Raw genomic sequence first — 24848 nt, 5'->3', positions numbered from 1 at the left:
GTCGATCGAAGCACCTGCAGCAGGCTGAGATAGCTTTGCAGTGCAGAGCCGGCCGATAGTAACAGTGCATAGGCTCCGCCCATGTAGCCTTCCCTGCACTGCCACAGAAAATTGTCACCAGGCTTAGACGCTTACGCAGCAGCGCGTGGGCACAAAGCAAGACAGGAAAGCAGCGCTTTCACGACTGAATAAACATTTATTTTGCATCGTCTAAATAGCTAAGAAAGTAAAGTCACTTAGTAAAAAAACAAATTAGGAGGCATGTGCCGGCATATTGTAGAGTCATCAGCGTGACAAAAGGCTTCGTTATCTCTTACTTAAGTGATTTTGCTTCCTGGGAAAAAATATTCTGTCGTGAAAGATTGGCGTCCTTAACATCCTTGTTCTGGGACCTCGATCTTTCGCGCATGATTTATCGGGAGCGTCGGCTGACGTCATCGCTTCGAAGCCACCATATTGTTTTACAGCCACACCGGGAAAAGCTGCGCGTTACCTAGTTCCGCCTGTCTCCAACAACGAAGTAAAAACCGTGAAAATAGAAGAACAAGGAAAGTTTCAATAAATTCGCAGTTTCTAGTGGGCGTCTGTACGTTCCACCTGACCTCTCTTTTCCCGACAAGTTTTCCGCTCACGACAATGATAAATGTGCAAACCAACTAGCCCAATAGGCTACAGTCATAAAGGAAAACAAAGCTTCATTAGGGACGTCACACAAATACGCCTCATAACGAATCTTTCCTCATTTGCCCAACTTCTAGTGTTGCCGTTCGGAGCATAATGTACAAACGACTGAGCTATTGTGCATACTTGTTACTTCGCAGTGTGCGCTGGTTTTTGTCAGTGACGCCTACGACATCTGCTCGTGTCCTTCGGATGCCATGGCTGGCAGTATTTCTTCAAATAAGGACGTCGCTGTGTTAGTCGCGAAGTAATTGCTGTCCAACAGATAGCGGTGTTCGCCGTGAAAGCCTGTGTCTGTCGCAGTAAACGAGCTCAGAGCCCGGGGGAACAGCAGACTTGATCTAAATGGATGATGAGAAAGCTACGAAATGACGCCAACGGACGCACGAGCAGGACGAAGTTCTCGGCGGATGCTTGCAGTATATTGAGGCGCATTCCCCCGGGCTCTTCAGGCAGGGGTAATCTTTTGCGAATATGAAAAGCCCTCATCACAGCGGAGGAGTTTGACACGGGAAAGCATGCCGCCAAATTCCAAGTTCATTCGATGGTGGCCATATGCAAAATAGTTTTCTAGGAACACGAGTGAACGGGTACAGGAGCGTGTATGGAAGCCTGACAATGTATGAACGTGCAAACATAAATGTGCAGTAAAATGAAATCCCTCACAGAGACGCCGGAATGGAAATAGCCGAGCGAGGAAGAAATGGAATGTCGCGTCCGCGCCAGTGACATTTCTAGCGCTTTAGTCAACAAATATATAAAACATTTCGGTTTAGGAGTGGCATTTTGGAACACAAAACGCACATACGCAGGCACAAAGGAGAAAAAAATGATGGATATTTGAGACGGCGCGTTTTTCCAGCGCACCACATCAAGTGGAATCACGCAACTTTTCGCCGATTTCCAAATGTCAGAACGGCGTCAAATATCTCATCAACGGTTGGCGCAGTCGCACATCTCAGGTTTTACATTTCCGGGCATGTCAGTTCTCGACAAGAACGCAAGGTGACTTCGTCCTTCCTTACGGAAAATTTCTTTTCTTCTTTTTTTTGGGGGGGGGGGGGGGTTGCATATTTAAAAGAAGATATAAAACATTCATCGGGCTTAGTATGTCTACAGCGGTAGCTCTGTCCCACTTACACATACTAAAAGGGATCTACTTGTCGCCTTAGGGATCAGAAAGTAACACGTGTGCGTCCCATGATAATGCAGTCAATTTCGGTAATAATAAAGGAAAAGAAAGGGTTGTACGCCTAGAAATGTGTAAACTATCGGTATGCAACAATGACATATACCGGCTGTTAATGTATTCGGAGGTTGTGTAGAGATTTCTGAAGCTACACTAATTGAGTTGTGGGATCGTCCTTGCACTTTGAATAAGGAATGCGTTACTGTGTAAAAAAAAGAATAAAAACATTAGTACGGCGTATACACAGTACATTTATTACTTGGAGTGCACGTGAGCAGCTTCTGCGGAGTTTAGCGTTATAATGGATTGGGAGCTAACAATAGCCGCAGACACCTCCTTTAATTGGAAACTCACCGCATGATCGGTTGAGAACTACGGCGATGTAGCTGGAATCTGCGCGCACGTCGCGCAAATCTGTCAATTCGAGCTTTCTCCGGTTCGCGCATTTTACAGCAAGTAGCAACTTCTGCAATGTTCGCTCCACCAAACACCTGGCAGCTACGCAGCAAAGTAAGCCCCGGTAATGAAGAAGAAAATAAAAGGAGGGGGGGGGGCGTGCAAAAAGAGAGCGCGGGAATAAGGTAATTAGGATATGGTCCAGTTTTGTGCATGAGAGAAAGGTGCAAGGGATTGAAAGAAGAAAAAAATTAAAATAGATGAGCAGAGAGATATAAATAGTTGACAAGAAAATGAGAGCTCGCACTCGATCCTCACCGTCGTAGCACATAATGCACAGGTCTCCCCTGTGCACCCAATGCACAGGTGAGTCACTTGGCTTGAATTTTAAATATTTAAATAGCAAGCCATCGGTAACTACCGATATCTGCTGTTGAAATGTTACATTTCACCATTTCGTGAAAGTAGTCGCTTTGAAATTTCTAACTTCTGGTTACCTTTAGGGCTACAGTTCTAGTCCATATATATAGTTGGGGCTAGCATAAAGAAAATAACTTCCTGGCACCATCATTCGATAATTCTGTTATTGTGTTGTGAAGTGGATCGACTAAAGCTGGTCGATTTCTCAGTCAGCCAACACTCAACACACGTAAAAGCTGAACGTTTTTCTTTTTTATTCCCACATATCGTACTGAAGAAAGACTGACCTTCAGGCAGTTCGAAAGTGTCAATCTTCAGAAAATTTCAGAGAAAATAGATAGCTTAATCTTTCTTCACTACGAGGAGAGGTGCATCAAAACTGAACAAAGAATTACGTTCGTGCATCGCTTCGCCTTCATAGCTCTTGAAAACTGATAAAACACCATTGCTGGGTACGTGTTTCTTTTTTTACTTTACCGTTGACCATTCATGTCTACGAAGTAATGAGCGGACAAAAAGCATGGCCTAACAAACATGTACTCAAGCCCTTCATTACAAGTTTTCACCTGCAGCAGATGGGCTGCCGTCATGACGAATGAGTCGAACAACACTACTCTTATGTCAATCCACTAAAGCTTGCACAGAACTGGCCTACTCATGCAAAATGAATGCCTGCTCAGGAAACAGAGTGAAACACTTGTGCTTACCTGCTGTCATTAGAAAACCTGAAAAACTTCGCCGAACTGAAAATTCTGGTGTCAGAACACCACAGACCACGCGAGGAATGCGATGCCCCAATATGGCCATCTTCGTGTAACGCTTGGTAGACGTGGATTTCTGCGTCTTCCGTTTTTTGCGCGCCTGATCAAGCGTCTCTGTCTCATCTTTCCCATCTTCGCACGGCAACCGAAGCTGATGGCCGAGAACGATCCGACTTGCGATATCGCTGATAGAGTGGCAAGTGTGAGCGGAGGGAAGTTGGACGGACACACGAAGTCAACTTTAGGATAGTAAGCTGTTGGGCTAGTTGGTTTGACATGATTTTTGGCAGCGATGGCAGCGCATGCGCAATAATGTTCCTGGTGGTTTGTCTCTGACAATATACTTATTTGCAAGTGAGCGTCTTTCCTGTCCACGTTTCCTTTTTCCGCAATGCTTCTGCGCACTCCTTGGCAAACAAGAAGTCAACCACTTCCCTCTCTTCGCCAGATTTAAAATTCACAAGAGAAATACAAAAATAACTAAACTGACCGAAGAGCTGTTTGCCGCTCACTAAAATGCCTTTATTCTTAAAATTTACGAATGACAAGAAATGTGAAGACGATGAGCAAAATGAAAACAAGGTGAAAGCAGGAGCTAGCGTTTCGACAAGTGGACTTGCCTTCTTGAAGGCGAAATATGCTTTCCTCGCCACAGTATATATAGGTGGAGTTCGCTTGAAGTGTAGCCTTGAAGAGAAGTCCACTTGTCGAAACGGTGGCTCCGGTTTTCACCTTGTTCTCATTTTGCTCATCGTCTTGAATTACCATCTCCCGCCTTTCCCGTGCTTTCCCAACAAATGTGAATATCCACATCTACTTCGTTCCACGAGATTTTAGGAAGCCCGGCAACCGCTAGGAGCACGCATGTTCCTTGACATCGAAACTAGCACTCGCCTTCCGGGCATGGGCGTCGCGCCATTAGAAGGCGCTGACCGGCCGACCAGTCGACACTCGCGCGGTACTGTTAAAGAGTCGGTCGAGCGTACAGGTGCATTTGCAACACTCGTATAAAATATGAAAGTGTCCGTACGCCCAAGTACGCAGTTTACCAGTCAAATGCACTGATGCGGTGCATGAGCCTTCTGCTTTCCGAATTCTTTTATAAACGACGGCAAACACACACACACACAAAAACAAAACAATACACAATATAATGCATAGGAAATGCTAGAAGGGTAAGAAAGGGTAGCAAAGGGTACGAAAGTGCGCGTGGTCTCTCACGCCGGAAGTTGTTTTGTCGAGAAAGTAGAGGCTGAAACGGTGCGGCCACGATTCATTGCTTGCATACACTGTGGGACTTCTTAGCGATCTCCACGGTTCGGCTGGGATGGCTTTCATCGTGGGATAGTTTCTTTTGTTGAATTTCCGCTACATCGACGCATGCTGCAGCTCGACCACTCTTGGCTTGCGTACGCGCCTTCTGCCAACTGTAAGCAGCGTCGCTGCATGCCAAAGGAATGCACAGAACATTGCCCGCGCACGAGCGCGTACGCCTCGAGATTTGGAGAATTTCGTCACCTCGACGGAGCCCCTGCTGGCTGCTCTGTAGCTTCGAATTCTCTGTTCTTCGGGGAGTTCTACTTCGTAGCACTGTGAGCTCAGTGCAATCTCGGTTTCGTGCCCGCTCATCCGCACAGTGTCGCCGAAGCCCGACAGGTGAACCGAACGAAATTGAAGGTGCTACGCTGGGTGAATAGAAATTGCGTGCAATTCCTGCCAGGAGAAGTGCTGGGCGTAGCTTATATGTGCATTTTTGAAATTCTGCAGCTGAATTTAAGAAACAAAAAATGAGAACAAGATATGGTGGATACAGCTTTTACTGCGGTGGTTTCCTGGTTGTTCTCATGCATTTTTCAAAGCAATCGGTAACTTTATCTTTAAAAATATTAAAAAAGAAGAACTATTCGGTGAAATAATAACTCGTAGTTTCTCTGCGAAGACATGTACAAGGGTGAAAAGCTTTAACTAAACTACTTTTCATCGCGGCTTAGAGTGAATAATGTCATGATTAGTTCCATGCACAGGAAGCAAGGCTCGGGTGCCTAACCTCTGCACGTTACTCAGAAGCGGTTACAAAGAGCAGGTGCCTGGTACACCAGTTGCAAAGAAACTCCTTTCTAAAGAAGTACTAAATGCAAAAAGCACTTGCTCAACGGGGCGGCATTTTATATGTTCCAACAGGCGTGTTAGAAGATTTCATTCGCCGTTTTTGTTTATTAAATACGGAGAATAATATTATAATATGACATAGCTCGAGACCAGCTTGTGGAATTGGTCAAGAGGAACGGGAAACGCGCTATAAGAGCTCGTCGTTAGTTAAAAGAACAGCGCCTTACTGACTATTGCCAATACGCATGGTTATTAACGCGGCAGTGCGGTTGATGTCTGGAGTATACCTTACTTTATTATTGCTGGTTATTTATGCAGCACTGCTTTTTTGCTTCAGTAGTTCAGCGCTCCATGTATACTACTGTAGCGTTTGATTATGTGGAAGAGAACATAGTGTTTGGTAAGTTCGGTGCTACGTGACGTTGTCTATGCAATCGCAAATTTCATGATATGGAAGGAAATAAATTTCTCGTGCCATAATTTATTTTTGTATGCTTCTCGCACTGGCACAGCCTCGCCGATATTTATTAACGTAGCACGCTACGTTACACAGCACATAGCATGTTAGAGCCTCATAACGGCGAGATGCCGCAAAATCGGCGAGTGTTAAGGGCAAGCGCAGAAACGGCTTTTCAGCGTGAGTGTCACGTGCTATGCGGTTCCCTAACGGAGAAGACATGCCGTGCTGCAGTAAATGTGCTGTCTTGATAAAAATAAATTACAATTAGAAAGAAGTGAAGAAATGGGCTTGTGAACATGCTAAACATGTACCTGACTAATGTGGGTCATCTTTAATGCGCCTATAGTTTTTTATTTTTGCATTTCGTCTCCATCGGAATGCGGCGACCGCTGCTAGCACTCGAACCCACGACTTTGTACTCCGCTGCACAGAACACCGTAATTATTGAGCGTCTGCGCTCAGTAAAACAAATTTGTTTGATCTGCTTAAGCGAAATACGTTTAGTATTTTGAAAGAAAATTGCAATAAGAACAGACAGCTCAGAACCAAGGTGTTCCTTTCATTTCATTTACCTGTATCTTGTTGCGCTGAAGCAATGCCATTCTCTACGTATTCTGAGACGTCTTCCTATTCCCCACCATTTATTTTTATTTCCACAATGTTCGCAGCCCACATTTGCTACCGACCGCATGCAGAGAAACTAAAGTCTAAAACATATCGCTATTTCAAGCAAGCCAAAGGAGATCGTGGCCCGAATGGCTTTCCGGATGAGACATTTAATAAACGAGCCACATACCTGGAGATTGTTCCTCTCTGATGGGAGCCGAGAAAAGTGGAAATTATACAGACCTTATGAGCACCGCTGTGTGATCCACAGCAGCGAACCACTAGGCACTCAATGAAGCACTGGGCCATTTCGTATGGGCAATGGAATTGTTTAGTGGGAATGCCCGCAAACGTTCCAGTCCTCTTTATACGATCGAGAGCCTTCCCGCATTTTATTTCTATTCGCGTATCAACTCGGACCGATACGTGCTTCTGAGAGAAGGACTGCAACTAGGCGCTCTGTTTCATCTTATTTGGAAAAGTGTAACCACAGATATTTGAAGAGAACTAAAGTTAAATTATTTGCATTCTAGAGTTGCGATATACACTTAGTGTACAGATGCCACTAAGAAAAAAAAAGAGCATTAAAGAAATAGGTGCCGCATACGTCAGTAAAACCGATCCTAATGACATTCCTTTCATCCTTAGGACCTTCCATTGGCCCTTCTAATCTTAGCCGCTCTTGAAAAAATGTAGACGTGGAGCAGCGCGAGAATTGTATAGAAAGGAAAATAAACCATTCCCTCGAATGTTGAGAGACCCTCCTTCCCCCTTTCTTGGAAATTTGACTTAAGTCAGCATTTTCATAAATGTTCTTTATTGCTTTCCTGGTTTTTTTCTTCCGCGGCCGTAACTTAAGCTGTTTTGCATTTCCAAATGGAATGGAACGTATTTCTTTTTTGTACTCGACTCCAAATATTATGCAGTACTTTGCGGCACACATGTTTAAAGTACATGACAGCGTTGTTTCACTTTTTGCGAGCATATAGTTTGTCCGAATGGACGCGACAGGGAGAATACTGAGTGAGGGTATTTCAGTTCTGTTCACTGCAGGTTGAAAACTATAGGTGCTGCATTTCGTAACGACTTTCCTGCCCTGCAGGCTCTACGACATTATCCACCAACCTTTGCATTAACTTGTGAAACAGTGCTCACCACATCTTAGGCGGGCTGTGTGATAGAACGTCAAAACATTTTCACTTCAGTGGGCTTTATTACCTCAAAGACCCTGTTCGAGGTATCGCATAAGGGGTGGTTAGCATGTACATAGAAAATAAAGGCAGTTGATTATAGTAAAATACAAGTCCGAACACTTGCCAAAAAATATGTCATGGCGGCAACATTGCAGGGAAGCTCGTTCGAGTGTTTAGCTGCCCGAGGAAAAATATGAAGCTTGAAATCTAAATGTCCCTGCGCAAGGACGAGCAACTTGCATGTAAGCTACGTCAAAATTACATCCGTCGTCATTGCGATAATAAAAATGAACCGTTTCAGAGACATTTGGCGAGACAGTCAAACTACAGATAGTGTTTAAATACAGGGATACCGACACAAGACACAGAAATGAGAATAGGACACATGTCGCTGTGTCCCATTCTCTTTTCTGTATCCTATGTTGATAGAGCTTTTTTTAAACATTATGGAAATCCATCAACTCGACTAATCTGCCGTTCTTCTTTAATGCATTACTGATCGCAAATTTCACCATGTTCATTTTTTCGACAGTAAGCTTTGACCACCCTTGTGGGCCGAAGGCCCCTAAAAGCGATTTTCATTATTTCTGCCCTCAAAATTAAAATAAAATTGAGGTGTCTAACCTCCTGAATGAAAAAAATAAAGAGCTGAAATAAAGAACAGCACATACAGGGAAACGGGGACAGGGGCAGATACGACACCGCATCACTGTGGCTGCCCTTGTGGGTGGGTTATTTTATTAGGTCGTCAAAAATGCAATGATAAGCCCCCTTCTCTACTCCTTTAACTTCCCCAATCTGCACAATGGGTTATGAGAGACGCCAAGGTCGAGGACTTCACATTACCTAGAGTTCTTCAACGTGCTTCCAAAGCACGGCACACGAGTATTTCTGCCTTTGTTCGTTATCGTAATGCGGCTACCATGTCTGGGAATCGCTGCCATTGCGCCGCCATTCGAAAAAAACTGTAATTAATAAAAGGCTCCGTACATTTATAGACCTGAATTGTGAATGTGCAACGAAGTTGCCACTGCTTCTTAGAATATACATTTCACTTTCGTGCCATGACCAATTCCTCCGAATGAGGGATCAACCAATTTTTTGCTAATAATATTCATCTGCTCTTTTTTTTCTCCTTGCGTGAAAAAAGCGCCATCTCCCTCTTTTGGCAACTGTAAGGGTCATGCGCTCATGGTATTATTTCTTCTAAATGTAAAATATCTGTGACAACTGTATTAGCACGACCCACAAAAAGGAGCACCACTGTGGTAAAATAGCTAGCAAAGCTGCACAATATCGAAAGAATATATCTGACCTCCAACCACGTGTGCTCATACATCAGCCATTTTCTCGAATTATGAGTAATGACTTAAGGTGTCAGAGCATGCAGGGCGAAACAGCCAACCGCTTTGGAACATTCAATTGCTCCTCGCTAATTCATTGCTGGTATTCCGCTTATCCGGACGCTTTAGCGCCCTTTCTCGTGTTTCACGTACTGTTCAGAGCGGTAGGGAGGAACAAGCTGCGCCATTGTTTTTGTTTTCTGTTATATTCATGAGCCCGCTTTTTTGGGGCTCCTGTGCTGCAACATGAGCTTTCTTTTTTTTAAATTCTTGAACACTTAAATTGTGTTGGCGTAAACAGGGCATTTGTGGTAGTTTGCAGTCATGCTTACCGTCGCCCGTTTGGCTGCATGGCACGAGCGGGAAGATGCGTAACTAAACTGCACGGCTCTCACTTCAATTCTTCGCTGTTAAGTGCTGTGAAACGCCTGACCCTTGTCTTGTCGTTGAAACGTTCAGCGTGTGGAAGTTGTGCTCACACCCGGCGCGCTAGCCCAGATACTACTATGAGTTGGTCACGGGTTCACTAGCCCATAGTTATGCCTGCATTTCGATGATGACACAATACAAGACTACCTTTGAGGCTTCCGTTAGGACGTCTCTCCAACAGTTTCTTTCTTGCTTTTTTCAAATTATTGAGCAAGTCAATCCCTTGGCGCTTACAGGGCATCCGACCTAGAGTACCACTGCACAAGGTGTCAACCTTCCAATTTGCTTTGCCGGGCTACCATATGCCCACACATCGAGCAACTGCGCCGGGATCATTAGGCGCGAACACTGCGCTAGTATGCCTTGCCAGCAACGCCACTGGCAAGCTGCTTTATCACGGCCCCGCACTTAAGATCAGTAAGGCCACACACACGGCCGCATTCTCCCGCACTCGTCAGCTAACGCGTGTCCCAGTAACGAGGACTTTCTAAGCCTGCGCATATAGCAGTAAGCGCCTTTTTCATCGTGCCGCCGATCGATGTGCGGACGCCTCAACTTTCGATCTTGCGTTGGCTAACCAACGGTTGCGTCGTGGGGCAATTCTACGCGCACGCCTCTGCTTGAAAAGAGTGCGACAGAACGAGTAACGATGTTTGCCGAACGTGCTTCGGCATTTCTGCGAATGAAGTGTAAACAGATCATGTTCCCTTCCTGTTCCCCACAGTTCTACAGCGAATAGCTTTCTTTGGTTCTGTCGGCCATTTTCGTGGTAGCTTGTTGATGATCGGTGGTCGGGCTCGTTATCTCCCTCTCTCTCTCGCTCACTCTTTCTTTCCTTCTCCCACTTTCTCTCTGGATTCTCGCATGCTCTCTCTCTCTCTCTCTCTCTCTCGTTCGTTCGTTCGTTCTGTCCGTTCATTCTTTCCAGCCTTTCGCTCACATTGACAATCATCGTCGATGGTTTCTGCCCAATGGCTAAGCACTGGATGCGCTGTAAAATCTCTAGTCATTCCTTAGGTATAAAGTGTGTCAACAGGGATAAGGTGCCTCACAAATCCTTCTCATTTCCTCAAACATGTGGTCAGCCTTTTTGAGGCACCTTATCCCTGTTTACAAACTTTATACCACAGTGTGCCTTTATACCATCTGTCAGCCCCTTTCTTGATTTTGGACTCGAGTCATTCCTGTGCCTTTCTTTCTCTTGTAATTTTTTGCGTACATACTAAATAACTAAGGCGCGCATGTGTGCTTCACTTATGGTCAGATGGACAGTTCGCAAGCATTCTTCAGCGAGAGAAGATACACAACCACCAGTGTAAAGTACTGAACAATAAAAAAAAAGTTGTCAGTTCTACCACGCTTCCACACGTAATTGGTAGCAGCTATCAAGGTGCCTTACGGTGATATGCTTCTCTTCCGATACTATTGCTCACCTTGTACTTCTCTCCGAGTGCCTTTGCGTCAGCACGTTTTTTAGTGAATTAAAATAAAGGAAAGAGATTTGATGACCTCTAATGATGAGAGCGGTATAGTAATAATAGCAAAAAGAATATTGTAAAATAAGAAGCATAATCACATATCCGAAAAATTTCGGGCAGCGTAAGAAAAAAACCGATTAAATGTATCTTCTTATGTTCTTAGTCACTAACTCTGGGCCATGTAGCGAAGGCTATGGGTCGCATGGGCCAACGAGAAACGAGAAACTGGAAGAGAAATTCTGGTAAAAGGCATGATTGTCAGAACCGAGGTTTACCTTTTGAAAATCCGCTTAAACTCCGCTGAGCTACCAAAACCTCAACGGAGTAGTTAGTTGTCCTCCGTCCAAGACATAATCCTTCGCATTTCCTCAAACATGTTGTTTAAGGAAATGCGTTTACGTCCCCTAGCAATGAATCCCTTGGGATTCTTGGGAATGTCGTCGCTATCTGTGTGCCGCCACTTAAAGGTAACAAGGTAGACCTCCCCTCTAGACGTATGCGGGACAACGTGAGTGACCTCGCTACATGTCTTCCGGAAAAGCCCAGGTGATGCGGGTAGTAACTAGCGTTACGAGGCGCTGTCATGACAAATAACAACAAGGGAAAAGCCACGAAGCATTTCCACGTAGGACACTTGGAGGTCTGCGCATCATTCGACGATTCGTTGGAAGTAGGAGTAAAAAACAATAGAGGGCTTTTATAAATGTTTAGAAGACAGGACTTCGGAAGGCACTGCACATGGAAGTAAAAAAAAAAATCTGAAGGATCACTCAAGGTGTACCTTTGAGTTGCGTTCTGAAATTTTTTTAAGGATTCGAAGCTTCAAAGCATGGTCAACTGGGCGAATCTTTTAAATATCACAAAACAACGTGAACGGTGACACACGCAACGATTACAAGAGCACTACAAACCTGTTACGAGTTAAGAGAAGGACAACAACATTAAACAGGGTAGTTCTTTCGCCGAGGCTTGTAAAGGGTGTTTTTTTTTTTGTCTTAGCGCAATAGCGAGAAAAACCATATTTATAGTTGACAAGCAGGTGTAAATTTCACTGCGCCAACTCCTATATGAACACAACTGCGCAACCTCCTGTATGAACACAACAATCAAACCCCGGCCGTCAGCCCCAGCAGCTGCGAAGCAACTGACCACGGCGGTGGTCAGACCTGCGACGCCGCAGAGGGTGCTAAGAATCCCTGGCTCCGGACAGAACGCCATTGGAATATAAACCTGGCAACGTTCAAGGCTAGAACGCTATCTAGTGAGGCGAGTCTAGCAGTGCTATTGGAGGAATTAGAGGGCAGTAAATGGGATATAATAGGGCTCAGTGAAGTTACGAGGCCAAGAGAAGCATATACAGTGCTAAAAAGCGGGCACGTCATATGCTACCGGGGCTTAGCGGAGAGCCGAGAACTAGGAGTCGGATTTCTGATTAATAAGAATATAGCTGGAAACATACAGGAATTCTATAGCATTAACGAGAGGGTGGCAGGTCTTGTGAAACTTTATAAGAGGTACAAAATGAAGGTTGTACAGGTCTACGCCCCTACATCTAGTCATGATGACCAGGAAGTAGAAAGCTTCTACGAAGACGTGGAATCGGCGATGGGCAGAGTGAAAACAAAATACACTATACTCATGGGCGACTTCAGTGCCAAGGTAGGCAAGAAGCAGGCTGAAGACAAGGCAGTGGGGGAATATGGCATAGGCACTACGAATAGCAGGGGAGAGTTATTAGTAGAGTTTGCGGAACAGAATAATATGCGGATAATGAATACCTTCTTCCGCAAGCGGGACAGCCGAAAGTGGACGTGGAGGAGCCCGAACGGCGAGACTAGAAATGAAATAGACCTCATACTTTGCGCTAACCCTGGCATCATACAAGATGTGGACGTGCTCAGCAAGGTGCGCTGCATTGATCATAGGATGGTAAGAACTCGAATTAGCCTAGACCTGAGGAGCGAACGGAAGAAACTGGTACATAAGAAGCCGATCAATGAGTTAGCGGTAAGAGGGAAAATAGAAGAATTCCAGATCAAGCTACAGAACAGGTATTCGGCTTTAACTCAGGAAGAGGATCTTAGTGTTGAAGCAATCAACGACAATCTTGTAGGCATCATTAAGGAGTGTGCAATAGAAGTCGGTGGTAACTCCGTTAGACAGGATACCAGTAAGCTATCGCAGAAGACGAAAGATCTGATCAAGAAACGCCAATGTATGACAACCTGTAACCCTACAGCTAGAATAGAACTGGCAGAACTTTCGAAGTTAATCAACAAGCGTAAGACAGCTGACATAAGGAAGCTTAATATGGATAGAATTGAACATGCTCTCAGGAACGGAGGAAGCCTAAAAGCAGTGAAGAAGAAACTAGGAATTGGGAAGAATCAGATGTACGCGTTAAGAGGCAAAGCCGGCAATATCATTACTAATATGGATGAGATTGTTAAAGTGGCTGTGGAGTTCTATAGAGATTTATACGGTACCAGTGGCACCCCCGACGATAATGGAAAAGAGAATAGTCTAGAGGAATTCGAAATCCCACAGGTAACGCCGGAAGAAGTAAAGAAAGCCTTGGGAGCTATGCAAAGGGGGACGGCAGCTGGGGAGGATCAGGTAACAGCAGATTTGTTGAAGGATGGCAGGCAGATTGTTCTAGAGAAACTGGCCACCCTGTATACGCAATACCTCATGACCTCGAGTGTACCGGAATCATGGAAGAACGCTAACATAATCCTAATTCATAAAAAAGGGGACGCCAAAGACTTGAAAAATTATAGACCGATCACCTTACTGTCAGTTGTCTACAAACTATTTACTAAGATAATCGCAAATAGAATCAAGAACACCATATATTTCTATCAAGCAAAGGACCAGGCAGGATTCCGTAAAGGCTACTCAACAATAGACCATATTCACGCTATCAGTCAGGTGATAAAGAAATGTGCAGAATATAACCAACCCTTATATATAGCTTTTATTAATTACGAGAAAGCGTTTGATTCATACGAAACCTCAGCAGTCATGGATGCATTGCGGAATCAGGGTGTAGGCGACGCGTATTTAAAAATGCTGAAAGATATCTATAGCGGCTCCACAGCCACCGTAGTCCTCCATAAAGAAAGCAACAAAATCGCAATAAAGAAAGGCGTCAGTCAAGGAGATACGATCTCTCCAATGCTATTCACAGCGTGTTTACAGGAGGTATTCAGAGACCTGGATTGGGAAGAATTGGGGATAAAAGTTAATGGAGAATACCTTAGTAACTTGCGATTCGCTGATGATATTGCCTTGCTTAGTAACTCAGTGGACCAATTGCAACGCATGCTCACAGACCTGGAAAGGCAAAGTAGAATAGTGGGTCTAAAAATTAATCTGCGGAAAACTAAAGTAATGTTTAACAGCCTCGGAAGAGAACAGCAATTTACAATAGGTAGTGAGGCACTGGAAGTGGTAAGGCAATACATCTACTTAGGGCAGGTAGTGACGGCGGATCCTGATCATGAGACGGAAATAATCAGAAGAATAAGAATGGGCTGGGGCGGGTTTGGCAGGCATTCTCAGATCATGAACAGCAGATTGCCATTATCCCTCAAGAGAAAAATGTATAATAGCTGTGTCTTACCAGTACTCACATACGGGGCAGAAACCTGGAGGCTTACGAAAAGGGTTTTACTCAAATTGAAGACGACGCAACGAGCTATGGAAAGAAGAATGATGGGTGTAACGCTAAGGGATAAGAAAAGAGCAGACTGGGTTAGGGAACAAACGCGAGTTAATGAAATCTGAGTAGAAATCAAGAAAAAGAAATGGGCATGGGCAGGACACGTAATGAGGAGCGAAGATAACCGATGGTCATTAAGGGTTACAGACTGGATTCTAAGGGAAAGGAAGCGTAGCACGGGGCGGCAGAAAGTCAGGTGGGCGGATGAGATTAAGAAGTTTGCAGGCATGGCATGGCCACAATTAGTACATGACCGGGGTTGTTGGAGAAGTATGGGAGAGGCCTTTGCCCTGCAGGGGGCGTAATCAGGATGATGATGATGATGATGATGATGATGATGATGATGATGATGAACTGTGTTGTATGCTTGCCGAGCAATTCGTTTTATTCCTATTTATTACCTTGACTTCTGCTTCGCAAGTACGTGCCCGCCTGGCCCCTGCCGTCAGCAACACACATGCTTCCCGCTTCAAGGAAATATAAATATCGCTCCTCGCATTGTCCACCATGGAGACCAGGGAAAAACAGCCACATGACTTGTATGTGGAATTAGAATTGGGAGCAGGCGAGTGCTCAGCAACTAAGTTGGAGGAACATAATTAACCTACGCACTTGAAACTTCAGGTCCAAGGAGACCGAAAATGAGGGTCGCAGTTTTCATTTAAACCTCTTGTGATCGTGCGTTGGCGCCCGATAATAATCGCTGACCCGCGTTACGGGGCTCGAATGTGCAGCGCCTTTGTTTGCCAAAGCCGCGTGCTGGTCAGGCGGCGGTCATTGATCGACCACTTTCGTCGGACAACGAGACGAGAAGCTCCTTGAAAAGGGAGCGTAACGTGAGAAAGTACAGCAGATGCAAGCATCCTATACGCCGACCGACTAGGAAAGCCGGCTTACAAGAGCAAAGGGGCGCAAACTGAGATGTGCCGGCGCTCCAGGCGATGGCTGTGTGTTCATTGTATTTCCCTACCCGTGTCAGAAGCGACAAAAAACAAAGCGCAAACTGGGCAGTACCGTTGGGTGAGTTTTGGCCTAATCTCTTCTCACAGGAGGAGTGTTGCACACCTCCACATTGGACGAAAACGACACCCGTCTTCGTGGAATCTAATTGGCCGAAGATGGCAGCACCTGTTTCCCAGCATTGAATTGGAGGAAGGTGACGCAACCGGGTAGACGGATGTGATAGCAGGCCAGACGGTCGCTTTGTTGAGAGATCGGCAACTTGAGTTTTGGGACGGAGGTCGTTCTCGGTGTCATTTCTATGTCCTCGTGCATAATGTAAATATGCACGTTGTTTTTAAACGTTCTGAATATCATGCCAGGGCCTGCGATCTCCCAGCGCTTTAATGAAATGGGAAAAATTGAGGGAAGAAAGACGACAGAACAGGTAGGATGCTGGTGCATGTGCGGATATTTATTTATTTATTTATTCATTTACATCACAGGCTCCCGAAGGAGTATCGCGTGAGGGGAGGATACAGGGAATTAGCAAAAAAAAAGGAGTAAAAAGAAATTATACATTGTTAGCGAGTAAACATGAAAGAACAAATATCTAACAATATAAATAACGGGATAAATGAAACAAACGAATGTGTGAAGTAACAAAAAGGAGTACCAAGAAATTATACAAATGGTAGCAGGTGAAGATGAAAGTACAAGTCTGTAATAGCGTTAAAGCAATTAAAAACAATCATTCAAACAAAACAAAAGGAAAAACCTATACAACTTCGCTACACTATATATATATATATATATATATATATATATATATATATATATATATATATATATATATATATGTATGTATGTATGTATGTATGTATGTATGTATGTATGTATGTATGTATGTATGTATGTATGTATGTATACGCGCAGGCTGGTGTCGCTCCCCCGGCCAATTTCCCCTCAATACCCCTTGAGCCTTCATCGCCTCATCTGACCGCACTGTCTCCTAGCGTATGAGCGGGCCTTACTATAACCGCCTTGGCGAGCATCTCGTCCTATATGCTATTACTGTGGTTATCGCGGCCACATATCACGTTTTTGCCACAAACGCCAACAAGATGAACGTCGCGGGTACGACATGACGGCATTATCCACCACATACAGTTTGCTGTACTGTCGCCATGCTCCCACCAGGTCATTTTAGGATGGGATTTCCTTGCCTCTGCTTCTGCTGCTATCTGTTGTGGGCAACGTGTCGTACATATGACCGACACCGATTATTCGCTTGACGATGAAAAGCACAAGCAACTTCGTCTGCTCGCTGCAGAAGATACCGTGCTACCTCCAGGCTGTCAGCAAATTCAGACCATCACGTCCGACGTCATCGACCATGGAGGTGCGTTAGTGTTACCTTCCTCGTGTTGGTTCAGAAAGGGGACAGCCATTGTATAAGGCCTAGTTAGATTTGAGCATGGGTCCGCGCTTCTCGCCGCAAAGAACACAACACCCGAGAAAATTCTCCTTCCTAAAGGAGCCACTTTGGCTTGCGTTGTTGATTCCGAGCCTCTCTGTGTCGTTCCCCTGAAGGCGACTCCCCCTCAAATCTCTTACGCTGGACATTCTCCCTCTACCTCCGCTCTTGCAGCCGTAATCAGCCCCGACTTGACACCCTCGCAAACGCAGCAGTTACTTAGTTTGTTGAAGAGGCATGAAACTTCATCCGACGCGCATTCTTCGACATTCGGTCAGACTTCCGTCACAACGCATCGCATTCAGACAGACGGCAGATCCATCGCACGTCGCCGGCAGTATCGGGTGTCTCTAGCCGAGCGCAAAATTATTGAGGAAAACGTCGCCGACATGCTCCAACGTGAGATAATCCGCCCCTCTGCTAGCCCTTTGTCATGTACCATGGTTTTTGTCCGAAAGAAAGATGTCTCCGTGCGATTTTGTGTCGATTACCCAGCGCTCAACAAGATTACGCGCGAGGATGTATAACCTATGCCTCGAATTCACGATGCCCTCGATTCTCTGCAAGGTGCAGAGTACTTCTCCAGCCTGGATCTGCGTTCAGGTTACTGGCAAATTCCGGTGCACGAAGACGACAAAGAAAAGACAGCGTTTGCAACCCCAGATGGCCTCTACGAGTTCAACGTCGTGCCCTTCGGCCTCTGCAATACTCGCGCAACTTTTGAGCGCATGATTGACACTTCTACGTGGCCTGAAGTGCAAAACATACTTGTGCTATCTGGACGATATCGTTATTTTCTCATCGACATTTGCCCAGCACCTGCAACGTCTCGACGAGGTTCTCAAATGCCTCGCTAACGCTGGTCTTCAGCTCAATACCAAAAAGTGCCGTTTTGCAAGCAAAACGATCGAAGTGTTAGGTCACATTGTGAGCAAGGATGGTATTCAACCTGATCGTGACAAAATTTCGGTGGTGCTTTGCTTTCCCCGACCAGAAAAGACCAAAGAACTACGTAGTTTTCTTGGCATCGCTTGCTATTTTCGCCGATTCATACGCGACTTCGCCTCTATAGCTGCTCCTTTACACAACCTACTTCGTTCTGGTGCTCCCTTCGTGTAGTCACCGGAATGTGAATCATAATTCCTTTGACGAGTTGAAGGGCACCCTAACATCTGAACCTGTCCTGTGTCATTTTGATGAGACAGTACCCACCACCTTGCACACGCACGCTAGCGACCATGGCATTGGTGCTGTTCTCTTCCAGAGAGACACCTCTTTGCGTGAGAGAATCGTTGCATATGCAAGCCGCGCACTCACGCCTGCCGAGAACTATACCATCACCGAGCAGGAATGCCTGGCTGTCGTTTGGTCCGTCCAGAAGTTTCGCCCTTATCTCCACGGCCGCAATTTAACCATCATTACGGACCATCACGCCTTATGTTGGCTCTCCACACTCAAGAACTTCTCAGGGTGGCTTGGACGCTGGATTCTTCGTCTGCAAGAATATGACTTTTAGATCAGCTACTACCGGTCTCATGTCCTGCGGAACCGTTCGAGGTTGTTGGCATTGATCTTTATGGGCCACTTTGACCCGCCGTGGTTGCTCAGTGGCTATGGTGTTGGGCTGCTGAGCACGAGGTCGCGGGATCGAATCCCGGCCACGGCGGCCGCATTTCGATGGGGGCGAAATGCGAAAACACCCGTGTGCTTAGATTTAGGTGCACGTTAAAGAACCCCAGGTGGTCAAAATTTCCGGAGTCCTCCACTACGGCGTGCCTCATAATCAGAAAGTGGTTTTGGCACGTAAAACCCCAAATATTATTATTATTATGGGCCACTTCCCATGACTCCAGCCGGTAGTCAATGGGTTGTTACAGCCGTTGACCAACTCACGCGCCATGCCGAAACAGCTTGTGTCAGTTCTGCATCTGCCTCCGAAGTTGCTACCTTCATTCTTCAAGCCATAATCCTGCGTCACGGCGCCCCTCGTGTCCTTCTAAGCGACCGTGGAAAGACATTTCTTTCAGAACTGGTTGGCGAAGTGCTCAGCCTCAGAGTCTCTGGCACAACTCCCAAGACTACTTCAGGCTACCCTCCTCAGACCAACGGCCTGACTGAGTGGTTTCATCTTACGCTCTCTGACATGATAGTCGCCTATATTCAACCAGATCACAGAAATTGGGACGCAATTTTGCCATTCGTCACCTTCGCGGATAACACCGCCGTTCAACGCACAACCGGTTACTCGCCATTCTACCTTGTTTATGGCCGTTCGCCCAGTTCCTTTCTCGATGTTTATTTTCTGCCACTGTTAGTTATCTCCATCTACCTGCGAAGAATATGTTTCCCGCCTTGACCATTGTCGCCGGCGCGCCCGCTTCAACACCGAAGCCAGACAACAGGATAGCAAGGAACATTATGACGCATCTCATCGCGTGGTTTTCTACCAGCCCGGCGATGAAGTGCTGCTATGGACACCAGTTCACACTCCTGGGTTGTGTGAGCAGTTTCAGTCCCGCTTTATTGGCCCATACACGGTCCTGGAAATGACTTCTCCCGTTAATTATCGTGTGACCTCTGTTGTTCCCTCAACTGACCGCCGTTGCCGCTCTACCGAAGTGGTCCACGTTTCTCGTATGAAGCCCTTCACGCGGCTTTCCCCCTACCTTTAGGCTGCGGCCAAGATGGCCACTCTCGCGCGGGGGAAATTAGTGTGGGCCTTTATTGTGCACTTCTTCATCATCTGTATATTATCATCATCCTGCGTGTGCCCTTCTATTTCATCGTGCGGGTAGTCGCATCATCATAGTGGACTGTGCCGAGGGTCCTTCGCCGCGCCTCTCAGGCTCAATAAAGGTCGGCCGTTACTGTGACCTCACAATATATATACATATATATATATATATATATATATATATATTCACTGATCATGCGGCAAATATTTCCCATATCTTTATAGCGCTGGAAATGAATGTCATGTCGATATTCCAACTAGCTCACCTGTATTTTTTAAGTACTATGAGCTTCACATCACCACGTTGCATAAAAACACATTTTTAGAGCCCAGCTAACAGCAACCCTTAACTGACACACTTCAAAGGTTGCGTGAGCGTTAACCTTGACATTCCCCACATTTTCTCAAAATAAAAACTTCGTGAGTGATACATTTTCTCGTAAAAGAGCAAAAAACTCGCAAGCGGTGTTTTCCAGAGCTTTTAAGCGTATTAACAGTTTCGTAATAAAATATGACGCAGCAGGAAACAAATCATCTGCGGAACGTAGAAAGTGCGCACACAACTGCTATTGTGAAATGCCAAATGAAATGAAATATGTAATATTGCCGAAAGGTGACAGATTCGAAGAGAAATATAAATATAAATAGACGCAAATAATAAGTGGTTGTTTATTTTAAAAACACCGGTCGGAAATGTAATCTGGCAGTTAACAAGAAAAGTGAGGAACATTCTTTGCGTAATTCTTGATATATATGGCACGTATAGCATTAGTTCGCTTACTGTTCAGTCACAGTCGTAAAATGCGGCAAAATAGGAATACCTATCGGCCACGTTTGTTTCTCTTTTTTTTGCAAAAAAGGGCGTCCTTAAGTTGTCCTTTTCGCCCTTTATTATTACTTGCCGCACAGTGCGTAACTAGAATGCAGCTCTTCGAAGACTAACAGCAATTCTTAAGAGCTTCGTTATTTCTTGACTAGATAAATTTAATATTTTTGATTAGTCACGTTACTTTACAATCGCCCTCTCTTCTGCGTCGCACCGCAGCACTCTATTTTCCATTTTGCCGTACACTTCAGACGTGGCCAAGGTTGTGAGCAGAATTTTCAGGGTGATATGTTACGGGGATGTTGCGAGTATAGAAAGACTATATTTACAATATATATACAGGATGAGTCAGAGTAGTTAAGATGGCTGACCACCAACATCACGTACTATCCCAGCGTCTCTGTTCTTCTTCTTCCTCTGTCTTCTTTCATCCTTCCGTAACAATATTTTTCAAGCTAGGAGCCATAGTTTGGAAAGAAAAGAAAGACTATCATATTCAAAGCTAAGAAGCAACACAATGCCTACCATGACTGTAACAGTAACATTTTTACAATGAACGCAATTTAATGTAAACAATACAGGGGCACTCAGGAACGCAAGCGGGCATTTGTTTCAAAAGCAACATCTTTTTCTGCCTGTTCTTTTGCACGCACACGCCGAGAAACCTGAGACAGGCCCGCTCTCGACTGCCTTTGCAAATGTACCGAGCGCGAGCCATCGCCTCGCCATATGGCGTGTTCGCAGCCTCTCACGTGAATAAAAAATTAGAAAAAGTTGGCAGGTCGAGCCACGCTCGGTTGGCTTTCACTGCTTTCTGGACATTGCACACACTGGGGAATTCGCAAGGGAGCTCTGACAGAAATTCGAGAAAGCGGCGCTGGAAGCCCGCAGTGCGGATTAGCTGACCATTAACATTTGTGTACGGCTATAACTATTGTTTGAGAACGGGTGAATTTGCCGTACTACTTTTTTTTATTCAAGCGCCAATATTTCTTTTCGATATACCCGATTCCGTACGTTGCAATTTTATTCTTATAAATTTAAAGGGGAGCATGAAACGTTCAATTTTTTACAATATTTCCATTGATTATCAAAACTGAAAATTTACATTGGATATGGCATATAATCAAGGATATAACGAAACTTCGTCTGGTCAGACATAGGTTGAAGCGAATCACGACGAATTACCAGATCTGAAGAAAAATCGACGTTTCAGAACATATGGATTCTTTGTTCACTGACTAGGACAAGCTAACGTTGTTACTTAAGTGCGCAACACATGACGTAATGAGCGCGCATGAACGCGTGGGATATTTCCTTAGTTCTGTCCAGCTACATATCATTCGGATATTTTTAAACTCTGGCTAAAGTTGGCTGGGACACCCTGTATATAGAGCATTTAAAATGTATGGCGATATGAATAATCATCTTGCCGGTTTGGTAGAAAAATAATAGGATGAGTACATCATGCTAGTCTAATGACAATGAATGAATGACGATGAATTGTGCTTCCCAATATGCTCCTCGCCTCAGCGCATCTGCGGCTGCACAGTAATGAGGAAGTAAACGCATCTTGCCAATAGAATGAAATCAGATTGCGCTGCGTAATTTTGCGCATGCCGCGTCCGAGACCATGATGCGTTCAAGGCGTCCGTCATATAGTCGCTAGTTGTCAGTGACTGCGCTTAACAAAAGGCTCGGTGTAATTTGTGTGCTCCCGGGCATGTGTGTTTCTGCGTGCGTGCATGCGTGCGTGCGTGTACTCGTGTTTAGCCACTTTAGGCATTCACAGGAATCTTCGCTGTATGTAGATTCCAACTCGTTGGGTCTGCTACACGTTTCTTTTATTTTTATGGAATCATTGCTCACCAAGTAGCATGCGCCAATTGCATTCAGGCTTTTTCGACAATGGCAAACCGTTTTTTCACGAATTGTTCCTTTGACTTTGTGTTGTCGCTGCGAATTAAGACGAGTCATTCGCCTCGAAAGAGCCGTGCGAACGAAATGCAAACGTTTTACCGCTGTTCTTAATCCCGACTGACCGATCGATGAAGCGAAGCTAATCAAAGAAGAAATGAAACTATAAAGTTCCAAATGCCTCTGCATTAAGCCAGCTTCTTTTCTCTGTGGCACCTGCTTTTCTTACTGTGCGAGTGCCCCTCGCTTTATTGAAGCGGGTTACATTTCTTTACTGAACAAATTAGGCTGTAAGCGGCTCATCGCTCACTGCATAAAATCGATCGCATTCATTTCTGCTCAGTCCATCTACTTTCATTCGAAGGCACCGCTGCGTTCTCTTTCTTACATGGCATGCATCGCGTTCACATCGTTTTATTTCCATTGATAGTGAGAAAAAATACATCTCAACAACCGACACAGGACTGGCTTAGAGGATCTGTCGTTATGAAATGTTCGGGAAAATATTAGCTCGCACAGGAAAGACGACTAAGAAATGCACTAGTAGATTTTAAGATTCCACATTAGGTTTTATTCATGATGCTTTGGGCAGTATTGTCCTTGGTCTCCCGTATTGTTTGAATGAATTCATTTCACCCTGTTTTCACCCTGTTTTCCGCTCCCTTTGATTACCCTTACCTCTTTCCTTTTTTGCTCGTCCTGAGCGGCGCTACTAGCCTTAAACATTCAGCCAAGCAATATTTAAGGTCTTGTATCAGTTTTGTGATCTAGAGATCTATTGTGGATGGCCAGAAGGGATCCCTCCTTTCTGGTGGGAAATAATTATCAAGCATTTTCGCAAAAAAATTAATAAACTGGACAATATCATTTCTCATGGATTCAGCCTGCCTGCTTATAATATTGAAGGTACAGTTTTGCTACTTCTATACGTACACGATATGCAAGTCACCCCCGCTTTTATTTTTTTTTAGAGGGGGGATGAAAGTTAAACAAAGACATTTATTCAATTTACAGCTGTGGCGCGTCCAGCCATTTACTAATTGTAATGATATAACAAATGTTCCCAGAATAAACGTCGCATATGGAGAAAATCATGCACGAAGATATCTAAGAGGAAAATATCACCATTTGTAGTCCGAGATAGAGCGGTTTTAATCGGGAAGGAGATATAGATATTAAAGTCTATTATAGACTGCACTACACACTATAAACTGAATCCTATATAAATCAGGAAGCGTACGAGGGCCGAGACGTACAAGCGCACGAATGATAATGGTACAGACGCGTACTGAGAGGCAAAACTTGAAAGCTGGCTGCACTACTCAAAACGCATAATGTGAGATACTCCTGTACAAATGCTTACGAACGTGAGAGCTCCTATCCGCAGCACGACAATTGTTACAACCCATACAGAGCTCATAAAATATCTTTCTCACGTTTCCCAGGAATTGGATGAGCCGCAACCATCATTAATTGAGCAGCTCATTTCGCTATTGATAAGGTGCAGTAAGAAGTTGCAGGTGCAATAGGTGCTCGTTAATTTTAACAGGGCCAACGATCTCGTGAAATTTAATAGCGTTTCGTTTATGTCTATATATTGATCGCACCAGGTGATACGTTGACATTTAGAGGTGTATATCCCGCGCGCTCCAGTCTGGAACATACGGTACTATGGAGGAGGAGGATAAAAACGAAGGAAGGAAAGGTAGGGAGGTCAACCGGATGCACGTTCGGTTTGCTATCCTACACAGGGGAAGGGGTTAAAGGGAAAAAAGAAAGGAGAGGGAGGGAAGAAGGTACTATCGGTGTGAATACATGCGGATGTCCATAACTTCACGCCTATAATCGGTCGCTGAGGCCAGTCGCTTTCACGAAACGTAGCAGTGCTCGCCTCGCTTTGTAAGCGTGCTACGTGTGGGACCATGGTACAAGAATCTTAGTCTCTGAAAATGGTCACTTATCTAATCGGTTTAACACTCTCCGAAGAACATCACCTTCGTTGACATAGAGATTACAAAAACACAACACGTGCTCGATCGTCTCTTCATAGTTGCACGAGTCACAGATCGGTGTGTCGGACATCATGCTAAATATCCAAATGTTGCTCTGTTTTTAAAACGGACAGCAATGATAGTAGAAAATACAAGCAAGTTCCTAGCGTGTTTG

This window comes from Dermacentor variabilis, chromosome 3 (assembly GCF_050947875.1).
Source record: "Dermacentor variabilis isolate Ectoservices chromosome 3, ASM5094787v1, whole genome shotgun sequence".
Lineage (NCBI taxonomy): Eukaryota > Metazoa > Arthropoda > Arachnida > Ixodida > Ixodidae > Dermacentor > Dermacentor variabilis.
The sequence above is the reverse complement of the archived record's forward strand: the minus strand, read 5'-3'. Positions refer to the sequence as shown.